This window comes from Petaurus breviceps, unplaced genomic scaffold (assembly GCF_028583685.1).
Source record: "Petaurus breviceps papuanus isolate PSGF00001 unplaced genomic scaffold, PetGlider_PUasm1.0 582, whole genome shotgun sequence".
NCBI lineage: Eukaryota > Metazoa > Chordata > Mammalia > Diprotodontia > Petauridae > Petaurus > Petaurus breviceps.
Window position 1 is genome coordinate 6,545,696 of NW_027186390.1, and position 13,429 is coordinate 6,559,124.

The following is a 13,429-nucleotide window of genomic DNA, read 5'->3' on the forward strand; positions in this document are numbered from 1 at the left end:
AAGAAGAAGAAGAAGAAGAAGAAGAAGAAGAAGAAGAAGAAGAAGAAGAAGAAGAAGAAGAAGAAGAAGAAGAAGAGTGGGGGAGAGAGGGAGATGGGATAATTGATATAACAAAGTTCTAGAAAAGGTAAAAAGTGAAAGAAAGCTAGAAAATCCAAGGCCAAACTGTTATATGTTCACAACATACTTTACTTGTGAGATAGGCCCTCATTCTACAGATGATAGATGTGAAGCTTAAATGACTGACTCATGTTTTCAGATAGGAAATAAAACAAGGTTTTCTGACTATAAGAATTTTCCATTATGGTTCCTGTAAAGAAGAAAGGCCAATTTCCCCCTGAAATAGAGGCAAAGGAAGAGAAAGAAGTTGGATGAAGGTATAGAAACAACTTAAGGTGAGGAAGTAAGGCAGGGGTATACTGGAGCTAGCTGTGCCAACTCCCAGAGCAATTGTTAAATTTTGGGGTGCATATTTATACCTCAGAAATCAACCAATACTCCATAAATCAGTGCTTGATTCATTGTTTTATCGACTGTCTAGACTTTAGAAAGTGAAGGAGAGAACATTAAGAATGTAGATTAAATTGAATAGCATATCCTTTTCAGAGACCCAATCTTAAACATTTATTGGCACATGTCTGGGAAAACACAGGCTGAAGGAGCACATACCACATGGCCTCAAGGTCTTCAAGTCAAAGTCAATTGTTGAACATTATCAGGGCATGGAGAGTAGGGTTGGGAACTCATGAGCTGCTCCTCTATGGGATGTGCTTGGGAGCCCACCAAAGACAAATTAAAAATTATTGGGCCATATTTAGAGCCCATATGAGATGAAACTGCATGAATTTGGAAGGACCCAGTCAGTACAATTTCCTGACCTTTATCCAGCAATGCTCAGGAGTTAGGCAGTAGGATAAGAGAAAATGGATAGTGGAAATTGTCCAGGATTGGGGATTGGGATGTAAGGTTAATGGAGATGACTGGGATGAAGAATTCTAGGATGGTTGTAAGTGCAAGCAGAGTAATTAGTAAAACTGAAGGAGGTTTCTTAGAAGAACTCCCTTGAAGAGCTCTCGCCTGAGAGCTTTGTAAGATTGCCAGGAAGTTCACAATTTTAGGGAAAATACTAGAGAGTAGACTTTATCACCCAGGACATTCTTGAATGGTTAAGAAAGCCTCAGACCTGTTTTCCTCTCCTTTTTGTGACAAAATACTCATTCTTCCCCTACAAGTCTGCAAAGGCAGAATCTGGTTTCTTAGCTCTGTTTTCTGTGTGTAGGCGGTGTTCTTTCTTTTCTCCAGATGACGCTTGTAGCCCCATACAACGGCAGAAAGTCCCCTGGAAACCTTGGGGGGTTAGTACAGCTCAACAGAGCCCTCACATTCCTAAGATGTGTGAGGGGATATTGTTAAGCTGATGATTCGATGTTGTGAAGCTTCGTGCAGCACCTGGCTCCTGCTTCCTCTATACTTAATGTGCTGCCTTCCCCACAATCCATTCAGCTCAAGTTATTTCACCAGGTTGCAGGGAGGGGTGCCCATAGAAGTCTCAGGAGTGCCAGACAGCTGAAACAGGCATAGTGAAAAGACTTAGGGGGAATAGAATAGCTAGTTTAAAATATGTGGAGGACTGCCATACATGCAGCTGAACTTACTCAGTGATGCTCTCCAGGGTAGAACTTGGTCTGATTAATGGAAATAAAGAAGGAAAATTGGTCTCAACAGAAAGCAGACTGTCCAATAAGCAAAGTGGTTCATACAACAATGGTAAGGGCTTCTTCATATAGGGAGACTCATATAAGTGTAATTGTTCAGAGAGGGGATGGAGAATCATCAGGGATGTTGGATAGATAGGAGACTGCATTAGATGTGTGCTAAAGTTGTTATTATCAGATTTAAGATTCTCTATGTAGCCCAGACCCTGCTTGCACAGTCCCCCTCCTCACCTAAATCCAGATTTATGACACTTTTATGGGTATCATCTCTTCAAAACCATAATTCCAAATCTCACCAGATTGAGTTAGCTTCAGGTCCCTTGTTGCCTTTGTCCATAACAGTACATTCAAAAATTTATGCATTGCCCAGTGATAAGACTTTTACTATTGTCTCAAACTATTATTTAATCTTGTTTTTCTAATTGTGTTTTCATTTGTTCATGGAACAGGACTTACCACATAGTAGGCACTTAATAAATATTTACTGAATTGTTGAATTGAGTGGATTTTATATGTGAGAACTGGAAGTATATAGGGAAATTTATTCACTAATTCATTCTTTCAACACTTTTTCAACATAATGCGATGGAAAAAGTATGGGTCTGAGGGTCAGATGACCTAAGTTCATCTTTAAGACTCACTAAGCTTACAACCTAGATATAGAGACAGATATTACAAGGAAATGAGAAGAACACAGAACATGTTACTTATCAGACTTATGGATAGGCAAACAATTCACAAATGAACAAGAGATAGAGAGCAGAGTTAGGTATAAAACAGATAATTTCAATCACATTAAATTAAAAACAAATGTAAATTAAAAAAAACAAATGTAAACAAGATAGGAAAGAAAGCAGAAAATTGGGAAACAAATTTTATAGATAGTTTGTCAGATAAAAGCTTTATACCTAAGATATGGAAAGAACGTCAAATCTATAAAAATACGAGTTATTCCTCAACTGATAGTCAAAGGACACGAATGGGCTGTTTTTCAATGAAGAAATCAAAACAATTTATAGCTTATGACTTTGGGCAAGTAACTTAACCTTTCTGAGTTTTTTTCATTTATAAAATAGAGACAACAATACTTTTGCTATGATCATCTCCGGAACTTACTGCCTATATGACCTTGGGAAAGACATTTTGCCTCTCTGCATCTCAATTTCCTCACTTGTGAAATGAGAGCAAAATCTAAGTTATAGAAAGAATTCCCTGTAAATGGTGAGTACCTTTATATACTCTTCCTTTTGAATGACAGTTTTGATTGCACCAATTGATGGATATCTTAAAAGAGATCTATAATCATGTACAAAAGTTTAACCTAAATAAGCATATAGAAAAAACACACACAAGTGAATAAAGAATGACTGTTATCCAGCAGAATATGCATTCAGTGGACACTGTAGAATTCATCTATGATTATTTATATCTCTGCAAAAGGACAATGATTTAGGCCTACATTTGGATAAGATGAAAGCAGAATAGATTATGTTTGGAAATTTCTTAGTGACCCCAACTTTCTTCATGAATCAAAGACACACCATTAAAAAAATGAAAAATTTGTTGATGTCTTCTGCCTTTATATCATAGGCATTTTCTACCCCTCCCACTCCAATCTGAACTATCCCTTGTGACAAAGAAAGACAAATAAGTAAAAGCATTCAATTAAGAAACTTTATGCAATGATGTATACAATATTCTGTCCTGGTAATACTCCCCTTGCCTGTCATGACAGTGTAACGGGAATGTAAATTTTTAAGATCTTCCCTGCCCCTAGGCTAAAGTGCACCTGGAGCCTGGGGTGGGAGGCTTGTTTTTCAGTAGATACTTCTTGATTGGCCAGTGAGTCAATAAATTGTTACATTCTCTGAGCCAGGAGAAGGCTATATAAGCCCTGATGTGTAGCTTTGTTTTGGGGCTCACTTTGAGAAGTGTTCTGTGATTTGATCTGGATTCTGGGAAGCCGTTGTTGAGAGACCCCCCTCGGCTTTGAAAAACCCAGATGTTGAAAACCAGATGTTGATTTGGTATGGATGTAATGGTTGGACATTTTGGAAACTATTTGATGCGTTTCTCTGTCTTGATAATTCTGTCTGTATATTCTGAAATTCGGGGTGCTGACCTTTTTCCCCTGAACTAGGTGAATGATACATATCTGACTGATTAAAGTAAGCTTGTTAACCCATTTTGAGTTGCTTTCCTTTATCAAAGCAGATCCAAGAACCTGTGGTGTCAGCGACCCTGGGGACGCTGGGGTGCTTGCAGCTGCAGACAGGTATATTTCATTATTTCTTTTCTAGGACCTTCATTGTTTTTTTTTCATTACTTAGAATTAAACTCTCTCTCTCAGGACAGACAACATGGATGGATTATGACCTCCATCGTCAAAGGGAGGATGAACAGTGATGAGATAACATATCCATCAGTCATTAAAGTATCAAAGGTCTCATTAGCTTTTTCAGTGGCCATTTCAACCAATCAATTAATTGATGATTCTATTGATTTTCATATTCTGGTCACTTTTGTACCTCCTTTACTTACACAGTTGATTTTTTTTTTAAGCAATCAGGGTTAACACAGTTGATTTTTTTAAAAAAAGCAGAGATTTTAAATATATCTATATTTACATTGCCTGGCAACAAAATAAGTGCTTAAAACATGCCTATTTCACTCATTCATATTAAATTTCATCTTGTTCATTTTGGCCCACTGTTCCATCTTGTCAGTTCTTCTTGGATCTCAATTCTATCTTCTAATTAATTAGCTATCCTTTCCAGATTTATAATATCTGCAAATTTTGGTACCTTGCCATCTATGTTTTTATCCATCATTGCTAAAAATGTTGAATGGAATTAGGCTGAGACAAAAGCCTAGAGCAAATTACAAACAACATATTTAATTTGACATTAATCAGTACCTTTTGATACTGATTGTTCAACCATTTAGGCATTCAACAACATATAGCATCATTAAACCACAAATGTATCAGGAAATCAAGCATTTATTTAATGTCTACTATATGCAAATCACTCTGATAAGCCTTAGAGATACAAAAACAAAAATAAAAGCCCTCAGGAAGCTTATATTCTGTGGGAATCAACATCTAAAAATATAATTATGTGGAAAACATATACAAAATAAAATAATGGTAATTTCAGAGGAAAGAACTAATAATTGGAAAGAGGGGTTGAATTAGGAAAGGTCTCAAGCAAGAGGAGACATTTGAATTCAGCTCTTAAGAAAATTAGAGATTCTTAGAGGCAAGGGTCAGAAATGAATGGATTGCAAGCATGGAGAGGAACCTGTACAAAGGCTTGGAAAGTTATGGAATTGTTGTTCATCCTTTGTTTTGAAGAGGACCAATGATATCATAGGGTGATGTCTTGATTCATGCATGAAGTGGATTTAAGGTAGGCAGAATTGCACAAAGTCATCAGTCTTACTCTCTCTTCCAGACTTATCAAAGTCTAGTGGCAGGACAAAAGTCACCTGATGGTGACCCAGAAGGTAGCACCTGACCAAACTCCAAGGGCTCCGCAGCACCTGCTTCAGTCCGTTTCATGGTCATCGGAACAAATTGTTTTCATTCAAACATTCCACCGGGGAAAATTTTGACCTGCTTGGGGTAGACATCCCCATAACTCACTGATGGGTTTGAGACCTGTTCGTTGCCCTCAACCTGGTTTGGCTTGTCTGCCAGGACAGCTTTACCAGGGTATGGCCACTGTGCATGCTGCAGCTTCTTGGAGCTAAAGGTGAGAGCTGAATCTCAAGTAAATGCTAATTATGGAATATTATGTGTGAGAATACCAGAAAGGTCAGCTTGAGAAGAGAAAGTGAGGATTCCAGGATGACTCCAAGGCTACAATTAGGAGGATTCTGATGCTTGCCTCAGAAACAGGAGTGTTTGGAAAAGGGAAGGAAGTCTTTGGGTAGAAACACAGGAACATTTCTCTTCCCACCTCAAAGTCAAAACAACAATTTGAAATAAAGTCATTTCTGTTTCCTTTTCCAAGATTGGGTTATTTAAAATCTCTACTTGCTCTTTGCCAATTTGGGTATCTTCTGTTTTTGAAGGTATTCCTTTATTCCTCTTGTGGTCTTAGTTTTGCTGGCATATAACTATAAATAATACATAGTGATTATTCTTTTTATTACTTCTGCTTTCCTTGTGATTTCACCTTGCTTAGCTATTGTTTTGTTGATTTGATTTTCTACCATCTTCTTTGTAATTAGATTGGCTAACAGTCTGTCAATTTTTTCTGTCTTTTGAAAGAAGTCGCTTTCAGTTTTATTCATCATTTCTATTTTTCATTTTTTAGCTTACCTATTTCTCCCTTAAATTTTAACATTTCACCTTTTATGCTTATTTCAAGTTTATTTGTTGACTTTCTAATTTTTAGAAATGCATAATCAGTTCATTAGTCCTTTCTTTTTCTATTTTGTCCATGTGTGTTTGTAGGAATGTGATTCTCCCGCCCCTGGGGATTACTCTAGTTGCATCCCAGAAATTTTGCTATGTTGTTTCATCATGTAGCCCCAGTCCCAAAGTCCATTGGTATAGGGCTGTCTCCTCATTTGTAGGTATAAATGCCCTGCCTTGCATAGGGGCAAGAGAGTTGGTGAGAGTAGAACTCTGTTAAGTCACTTCAGTTGCTCCTGCCTTCCTGCATGGAGGAGAAATATAGAAGAGGTCAGCCCCACTTCAGGTTTCTGAAGAAAAAGACTTTGAGAAGACATGAGAGGAACTGGCAGTCTCCATCATATTTATGTCCCCAGTCTGCTACTGTAAAGACTTCTGGGAGTTTCCCCTTTGGGAGAGATCTAGAATAATATCCCTCAATTGAACTGTTACCTTGTTCTCAATGAGAGAGCTCCTTCACTCTGTCTTATCTGGTATATATTCTCCTATGTATAACTTCTCTGATTTCTGTTTTTCTACTTATTTGGATAGGTTTTCTTTGATAATTATTGTGGATAATTCATTGTGGAACTGGTATTTCCTGGGAAGAGTCAAATCCTTAGATATAAAACTTGGGGGCCTGCTTTCCCCAGTATTGAGAAACAGTTATCAGAAGCTAAATTGAACTTGATCATATCCCCTAGATTAGCAATATTTAAGGAGCAGATAAATGTAACTCTAGCTTAGTACCCATCTCTCTGAAGAGAGCAGAGAAGTCAAACATCTGGAACCAGTTTTCTACTTCCCTTCCTGGTAAGAATGAAAGTTAACCTTGGAGAAGTGTGGAAGGAGAAAAGGTTAGAGATATCTTTTATGCCTCCCTTTGAGCCACACAGCAGCAGGCCTCATCTACATGTGGAACCCTCCTATTACAATTATTATAATTTTTTTCACATAATTAATTATTTCTATGATTTTTTTCCTTGATGCATTCATTTTTCAGGATTTTGTTATTAATAGACTCAGTTGAGTGTATTTCTTTTGTTTATAGTCCCTTGATTACTATTTTTATTGTGTTGTTATCTGTAAAGGACATATTTATCACTTCTGCCTTTTTACTTTTGTTTGCAATATCTCTGTGTCATAATATATAGTCAATTTTTATAAAAGTTAATTTTTTTCATGTTATAATTTTTCTCCTTTTCCTCTGCAAACAAATACTATTTCTTTTCTCTTATTTTAGCTTAATGTTTTTTTTTTTAAGGCAGGTCTATTTCTACTGTCATCCCCAAACCACCCCCTCTTCTTCTTTGTTATTCCTTTCCTTGATTTTGAAATTTTCCTTACTAGTTTTCTTTTATTTCTATTTTTAAATCTAATTACTTAATTCTTCTCCCTTTTTTTCTCTCTTAAATAGTGAAATAGAATCCTCTTTCTCTTCTCCTTCAGTTTGTTTTATTCTTTAGTTTTTAAAATTTCATTTTCTGTACCTTTTTCTAGAATGAATTTCTTTCCCTTACTCTTCATTATCTTCTTTTTCTGTATATTCTAGGCTTTTAATCTGTTTCATGGTCCTTATGCTTATTTGTTGTTCTGTTGTTTTAGTCATGTCCCACTTTTTGTGATCACATTTGATGTTTTCTTGGCAAAGATAGTGGAGTGGCTTCCCATTTTCTTCTCTAGTTAATTTTACAGGCGAGGAAACTGAGGCAAACAGGGTTAAATGACTTACCCAGCGTCACATAACTAGTAAGTGTCTGAGGCCACATTTGAACTCAGGTCTTCCTGACTCCAGGCCCGGCACTATATCAACTGTACCACCTAGCTGCCCCCTATTTATTTAGTCCTTCTTTATTCACTATATTCCTAATGGAATAAAAAACTTTCGAGTTACCCGGTTCTGTCTTCTAAACAGTTTGTAATTGTCTTTTAGATCTGTCCCCTTGCCCTCCTTTCTTTTTGCAGTGTCTCACTCTTTAAAAAGTGCCAATTTGCAACTCTGATGTGCCATCTCACACACATTGGGTTGGGTAATATGACAAGAGGAAAATAACAATTTGAAGGGGATATGAGGAAACTGGGACACTCTTGCTCTTTTGCTGGAGTTGTGAACTAATCCAATCATTCTGGAGAGTAATTTGGAACTATATCCAAATTATTAAAGAACTGTGCATGCTAGCAGCTCTTTTTGTGGTGGCAAAGAATTAGAAATCGAGAGGATGCCCATCAATTGGGGAATGGCTGAACAAGTTATGATATATGATTGTAATGGAATACTATTGTTCCATAAGAAATGATGAACAGGCAGATTTCAGAAAAACCTGGAAAGACTTGCATGAACTGATTCTGAGCAAGGTGAGCAGAACTGGGAGAACATTGTGCATAATAACTGCAACATTGTGCGATGACTGACTTTGTTAGACTTAACTATTCTCATCAATGCAACGATCTAAGACAATTCCAAAAGACTCATGATGGAAAATGCTATCTACATCCAGAGAAATAATTATGGGGTTTGAATGCAGATTGAAGCATACCATTTTCTCTTTTCTTGCTGTTTTTTTCTTTCTCATGCTTTTCTCCTTTTGTTCTGATTATTCTTTCACAACATGACTAATATGGAAATATGTTTGATATTATTGTACATGTATAACCCATTTCAGATTGCATTCTGTCTTGGGGGGGAGGGAGAGTGAAAAAGATTAGAGCTCAAAATCTTATAAAAGTGAATGTTGAAAACTAATAATAATAAGAAGAACTCTGCATATCCTTTGATCCAGCAATACTGCTGCTAGGTCTGTATCCCAAAGAGATTAAAGAATAAAAGGGGAAACTTATTTGTACAAAAATATTTAGAGCAATATTTTTTTGTGGTGCTAAAAAATTGGAAATTGAGGGCATTCCCATCAATTGGGGAATCACTGAACAAGCTGTGGGATATGATTATAATGGAATATTATTTTGCTATGAGAAATGACAAGCAGGATGATTTCAGGAAAAAAAAAAAACCTGGAAAGGCTTACATGAATTGATACAAAGTTAAGTGAACAGAACCAGAAGAACATTGTACACATAGTAGTAGCAATACTGTACAATGATTAACTGTGAATGATTTAGCTATTCTCAGCAATGCAATGATCCAAGATAATCCCAAGGAACTCATGAAGAAAAAAATGCTATCTGCCTTCAGAGAAAGAACTGATGTTTTCTGAAAATAGACTGAAGTATTTTTATTTCTTTCCTCCCTCCCTCCCTCCCTTCCTTCCTCCCTTCGTCCCTCCCTCCCTCCTCTCTCTCCCTCCCTTCCTTCCTTCCTTCCTTCCTTCCTTCCTTCCTTCCTCTTTCTTTCTTAGTATGAAAATGTTTTACATGATTGCATGTGTAAAACTGATGAGGTATGGGCTCTAGGAGCCCCTTGGAGCTCTCCTTGAGTCCTTGAGGTACAGGCTCTGGGAACCTCCCTTGGACTCTTGATTAAATTGTCTCATTTGATGAGGCATTTGCATGAGGCAATAAGCCTTGCTTTGTAGCTGGGCCAGACCTCATGCCTAAATTACTAACTACTAGCCTAGCCCTCCATTGTTCATCTACTTCCCACCCTTGAGCCTATCAAAATATCAATACACCCTTGAACTGGCCCAGCCCGCCATTGTCTGTAGTGTCCAGCTACTTTCCACCCTTAATCACTCATTGACCTCATTAACTCCTCCTGAAGACCCTCCCCAAACTCCTCCTCTAGACCACCTCTAGATTCCTCCCACAACCCTCTTTATATAAGACCCCATGTTGTGTGAGAGCCCCATAGAATGCCATGGAAGAGTGAAAGTGCCATAGAATGACCCAGCACACACTCTGTGTCTAATGCAAGTGAACTTTTAATAAATTTTACTTTTCTTTGGCTGAGAAGACTCGAGTCGAATTCGTTCGGCAGGACCCGGAGTGTTGGTATTTTGGGACCCAGAGTGTTGGTATTTTGGGGTCTCCAGAGCAACCCTAACCCTCTTAGCGGGTAACCTTCAAAACCAATATCATATTGCTCACCATCACAGGGAGGAGGGTGGGGAGGAAGGGAGTGAGAAAATTTGTAACTCAAAACTTTCAAAAATGTGAAAAATGCCAATTCCTTCAGGTGGTATGTAAGTGATTGCTCCATGAGAGCACTATCTATCCCTGATTGCTCAGTTCATTTTTGGCCTTCACCTCCCTGTAGTCATTCCCACACACACCCTACCCCATCACCTTCCAATTACATAAAAGTCTTTTCCCTTGGTCCATGCCTTCCCATGCTTCTGGGTGCAGAAGATGATATGGATGGTGAAGGATCCTCAGGTCATGATAATATAAGGATTGGTTGAAGGAATGGGCCTAATAATCTTAAAAAACAAAGGCAATGGATACATATAATTGTCTTCCAGGGTGGGAAAGGCTGTCATATGGAAGGAGGGGTAAGATTGTGTTAACTCTGGAGAACAGAATCAGAGACAACAGGTAGAAGTTGCAAAGAATCAGATTTAAACTTAGGAAAAGGAAAACTTTCCTAAAATTACAAGTGCCCTAATGTGGAATGGTCATGTAAGGAGGTGATGGGCTCTCTGCCGCTGGGGATGATGGGATTATGGGACCTGGACAGCTAAAAAAAATATCATGTCTTTGAGTGCAAAGTAGTCCTTGCATTTTCCAAAACATTCCAGCAGCTCAGGTCACTGGTTGTTTCAAATGAAGCATCCAGCACATCCCAGCCCATCTAGATACTCAATAATGCTTTTAACTTCCCTTTCACTAGGCTCTGGGACCACTTAACTTCTTTCATTGTTTGCCCTGGACCACCCCAGGCCATTTGCCACTCTTTAATCCCAACTAGACCCTTTCTCTGTTGCCCCTGGGCCATCCCAGGCCATTTACCATTCCTTAATCCCATCCAAATCTTACTGCCATTAAATTGCTTGGATTCACTTAGAATTTAACTGCTTCTATGAATGTCAAAAATAAACTCTGCTACTTTGACTAAAAGAAGGCTTGAGTGCTTGAACTCTTTTGAGGCAGAATTCCTATACCCTTGAATTCAGAGATTCCCAGCACTCCAAACCACAACAGAGCTACTCCTAAGTTGAGAGGAGATTTTTAAATTTAGGTATCTTTCCGATACCTAAAAGAGACCTCAGAGGTCTCTTACAACTCAGATTCTGTGAGTTTGGTTGGATCACAGACCAAAGAAATAGTAACTTTCTTTGGCTGAAACATTTAAGAATTGAATGGTCAGAGAATTCAGTTAGATTTTTCTTGAACCAAAAAATCAATGCCCAAAAGTTTGGGTTTTCATTTAAGTAGCAGACTGAGTTCTGACATTGAAATTGATTGCTCATGATTCACTCATTAATTCTGGGAGGACTAAGATCCTCTGCCATATCACCCAGTTGAACATTAATTCTTAGGTGTGCCCTCTAGCCACTAATATATTGCCTGAGGGGACTCAGGAAATAGAAATGGATTGTCATGTGTGAGGAACATCAAGAAGTACAGTGTCTGTTGCTGGATTGCAGAGTTCTTGGAAGGAAGTAAAATATCAGAAGACCAGAAAGGTAGGAGGGATAGTTCGGTGGTGCAGTGGATACAGTGCTGGTCCTGGAGTCAGGAAGACTCATCTTCCTGACTTCAAATCTGACCTCACACACTAGCTGTGTGACCTGAGGCAAGTCACTTCACACTGTTTGCCTGTTTCCTCATCTGTAAAATGACCTGGAGAAGAAAATGGCAAACCACTTCTGTATCTTTGCCAAAAAAATACCAAATGGTATCATGGAGAGTCAGACGTGACTGAAACAACTTAACAACAGAAAGGTAGGAAGGGGCCAGGTTGTGAAGGACTTTGAATGACAAATGAAGATTTTATATTTGGTCCTGGAGATAATAATGAGCAACTAGGATTTATTGAATACGGAAGTGATATGATCTGATTTGTAGTTTAGGAAGAGCTCTTTGGTGACTGAGTAGAGTATGGACTAGGGCAGGGAGAGATATGAGGCAGGGAGATCAACCAGCAGGCAGTTACAATAGTTCAGGTGTCAGGCATAGATGGCCAACACCAGGATATATGTAAGTAGAAAGAAGGGGACATATATGAGAGATATTGCGAAAGTAGAACCGACAAGAGGGCAACGGATTGTATATGTGGGGTAAGTATGAGTGAAGAGTCTGATGTATAGTTAATGCTTCATAAATGATTGTTGACTCAATGATTGATTGACAGACGGAATTAATAATAATAGCTGACATTTATATACTGCTTTAAGTATTACAAGTTATTTGACATATATTCATTTGATGCTGAGCAGTTCTGTGAAATGGATGCTATAGGTCCTTATTATCCCCATTTTACAGACAAGCAAACTTAGAGAAGTTAAGTGACTTAGTCACACAGCTAATATGTCTCAGAGGCAAATATTTGAACCCAGGTCTCTCTTGATCCCAAGTCCAGAGTGGTTTCCTCTTCACCCCATGGCCTTTACAAGCCTTGCATAGAAGTAGGCACTTCTTCTCTGTTTGCTGAATCAAGAGAAATTGAACATGTGGGCTTTTTCAGGAGAGGCAGTCTTAGATAACTACCTGTTTGTCACTACCCAGAATGCAGTAGGGCAGTGAATATAGTTTCTCTGCATACCATGCCAAGCTTCAAAGAAACTGGAGGGTTGCATCTCACCTCAGCAGGTCAAAGACACTGTGGAGCGATAAAAGAAACTGTCACTCCCACATGCTTTGAGGTGAACAATGTCAAGAAATACTGTTTGTATGAGAGAAAGGGAGACAGAAAGAGACGGAGAAAGAAAGAGGAGCGTCTACGATTTTAGAGCAGTTGTCGTTGTCCCTTGTATTTCCAACGGTTGCTATCCTCATTGGGTCAAATAACAGGTCAACCCTGCACACTTGGAAAGCGGCATTTGGAACGTAAGTATTGTCTGTTCCTTCTGCTAGAAGGTCAAATAAAATGATATTTGGAGGATGTATTTTCAAATACATTTGGTAGATATGTCTCTGTCAGATTTAAGGACCAGCAGAAGTATTTCTCCACCCTCAGAGACATTTCCTGGAGAGGGAAGAAAAACTTCATTCATATGGAGTACATGTAAATCAGATCAGTAATAATCATAAGAATGAGGCAAAAATTCATTTCAATTCAATCCATCAAGTATTTATGAAGGACCTACTGTGAGTGAGGTACTGTGCTAGGTACGTGGGATACAGATACAGAAAGAGAGAGAAAGAGAGAGAGAGAGAGAGAGAGAGAGAGAGAGAGAGAGAGAGAGAGAGAGAGAGA

The 13,429-nt window shown here is 38.4% G+C and overlaps 1 protein-coding gene and 1 long non-coding RNA gene across 3 annotated transcripts in view; both read left to right on the forward strand.

Moving 5' to 3' along the window:
* Positions 1-5,803, forward strand: part of LOC138173439 (uncharacterized) — a 7,737-nt gene extending 1,934 nt beyond the window's left edge. Inside the window, exons 2-4 of one of the 2 annotated variants that reach the window (XR_011171399.1) lie at positions 2,792-2,936; positions 3,927-3,990; positions 5,171-5,803. This is a non-coding gene — a long non-coding RNA (uncharacterized lncRNA). The remainder of the gene's footprint in view (positions 1-2,791; positions 2,937-3,926; positions 3,991-5,170) is intronic. The other variant, XR_011171400.1, reaches the window with a different exon arrangement.
* F13A1 (coagulation factor XIII A chain) overlaps positions 1-13,429 on the forward strand; it is a 407,127-nt gene that overhangs the window by 71,679 nt on the left and 322,019 nt on the right. The window lies entirely within an intron of this gene.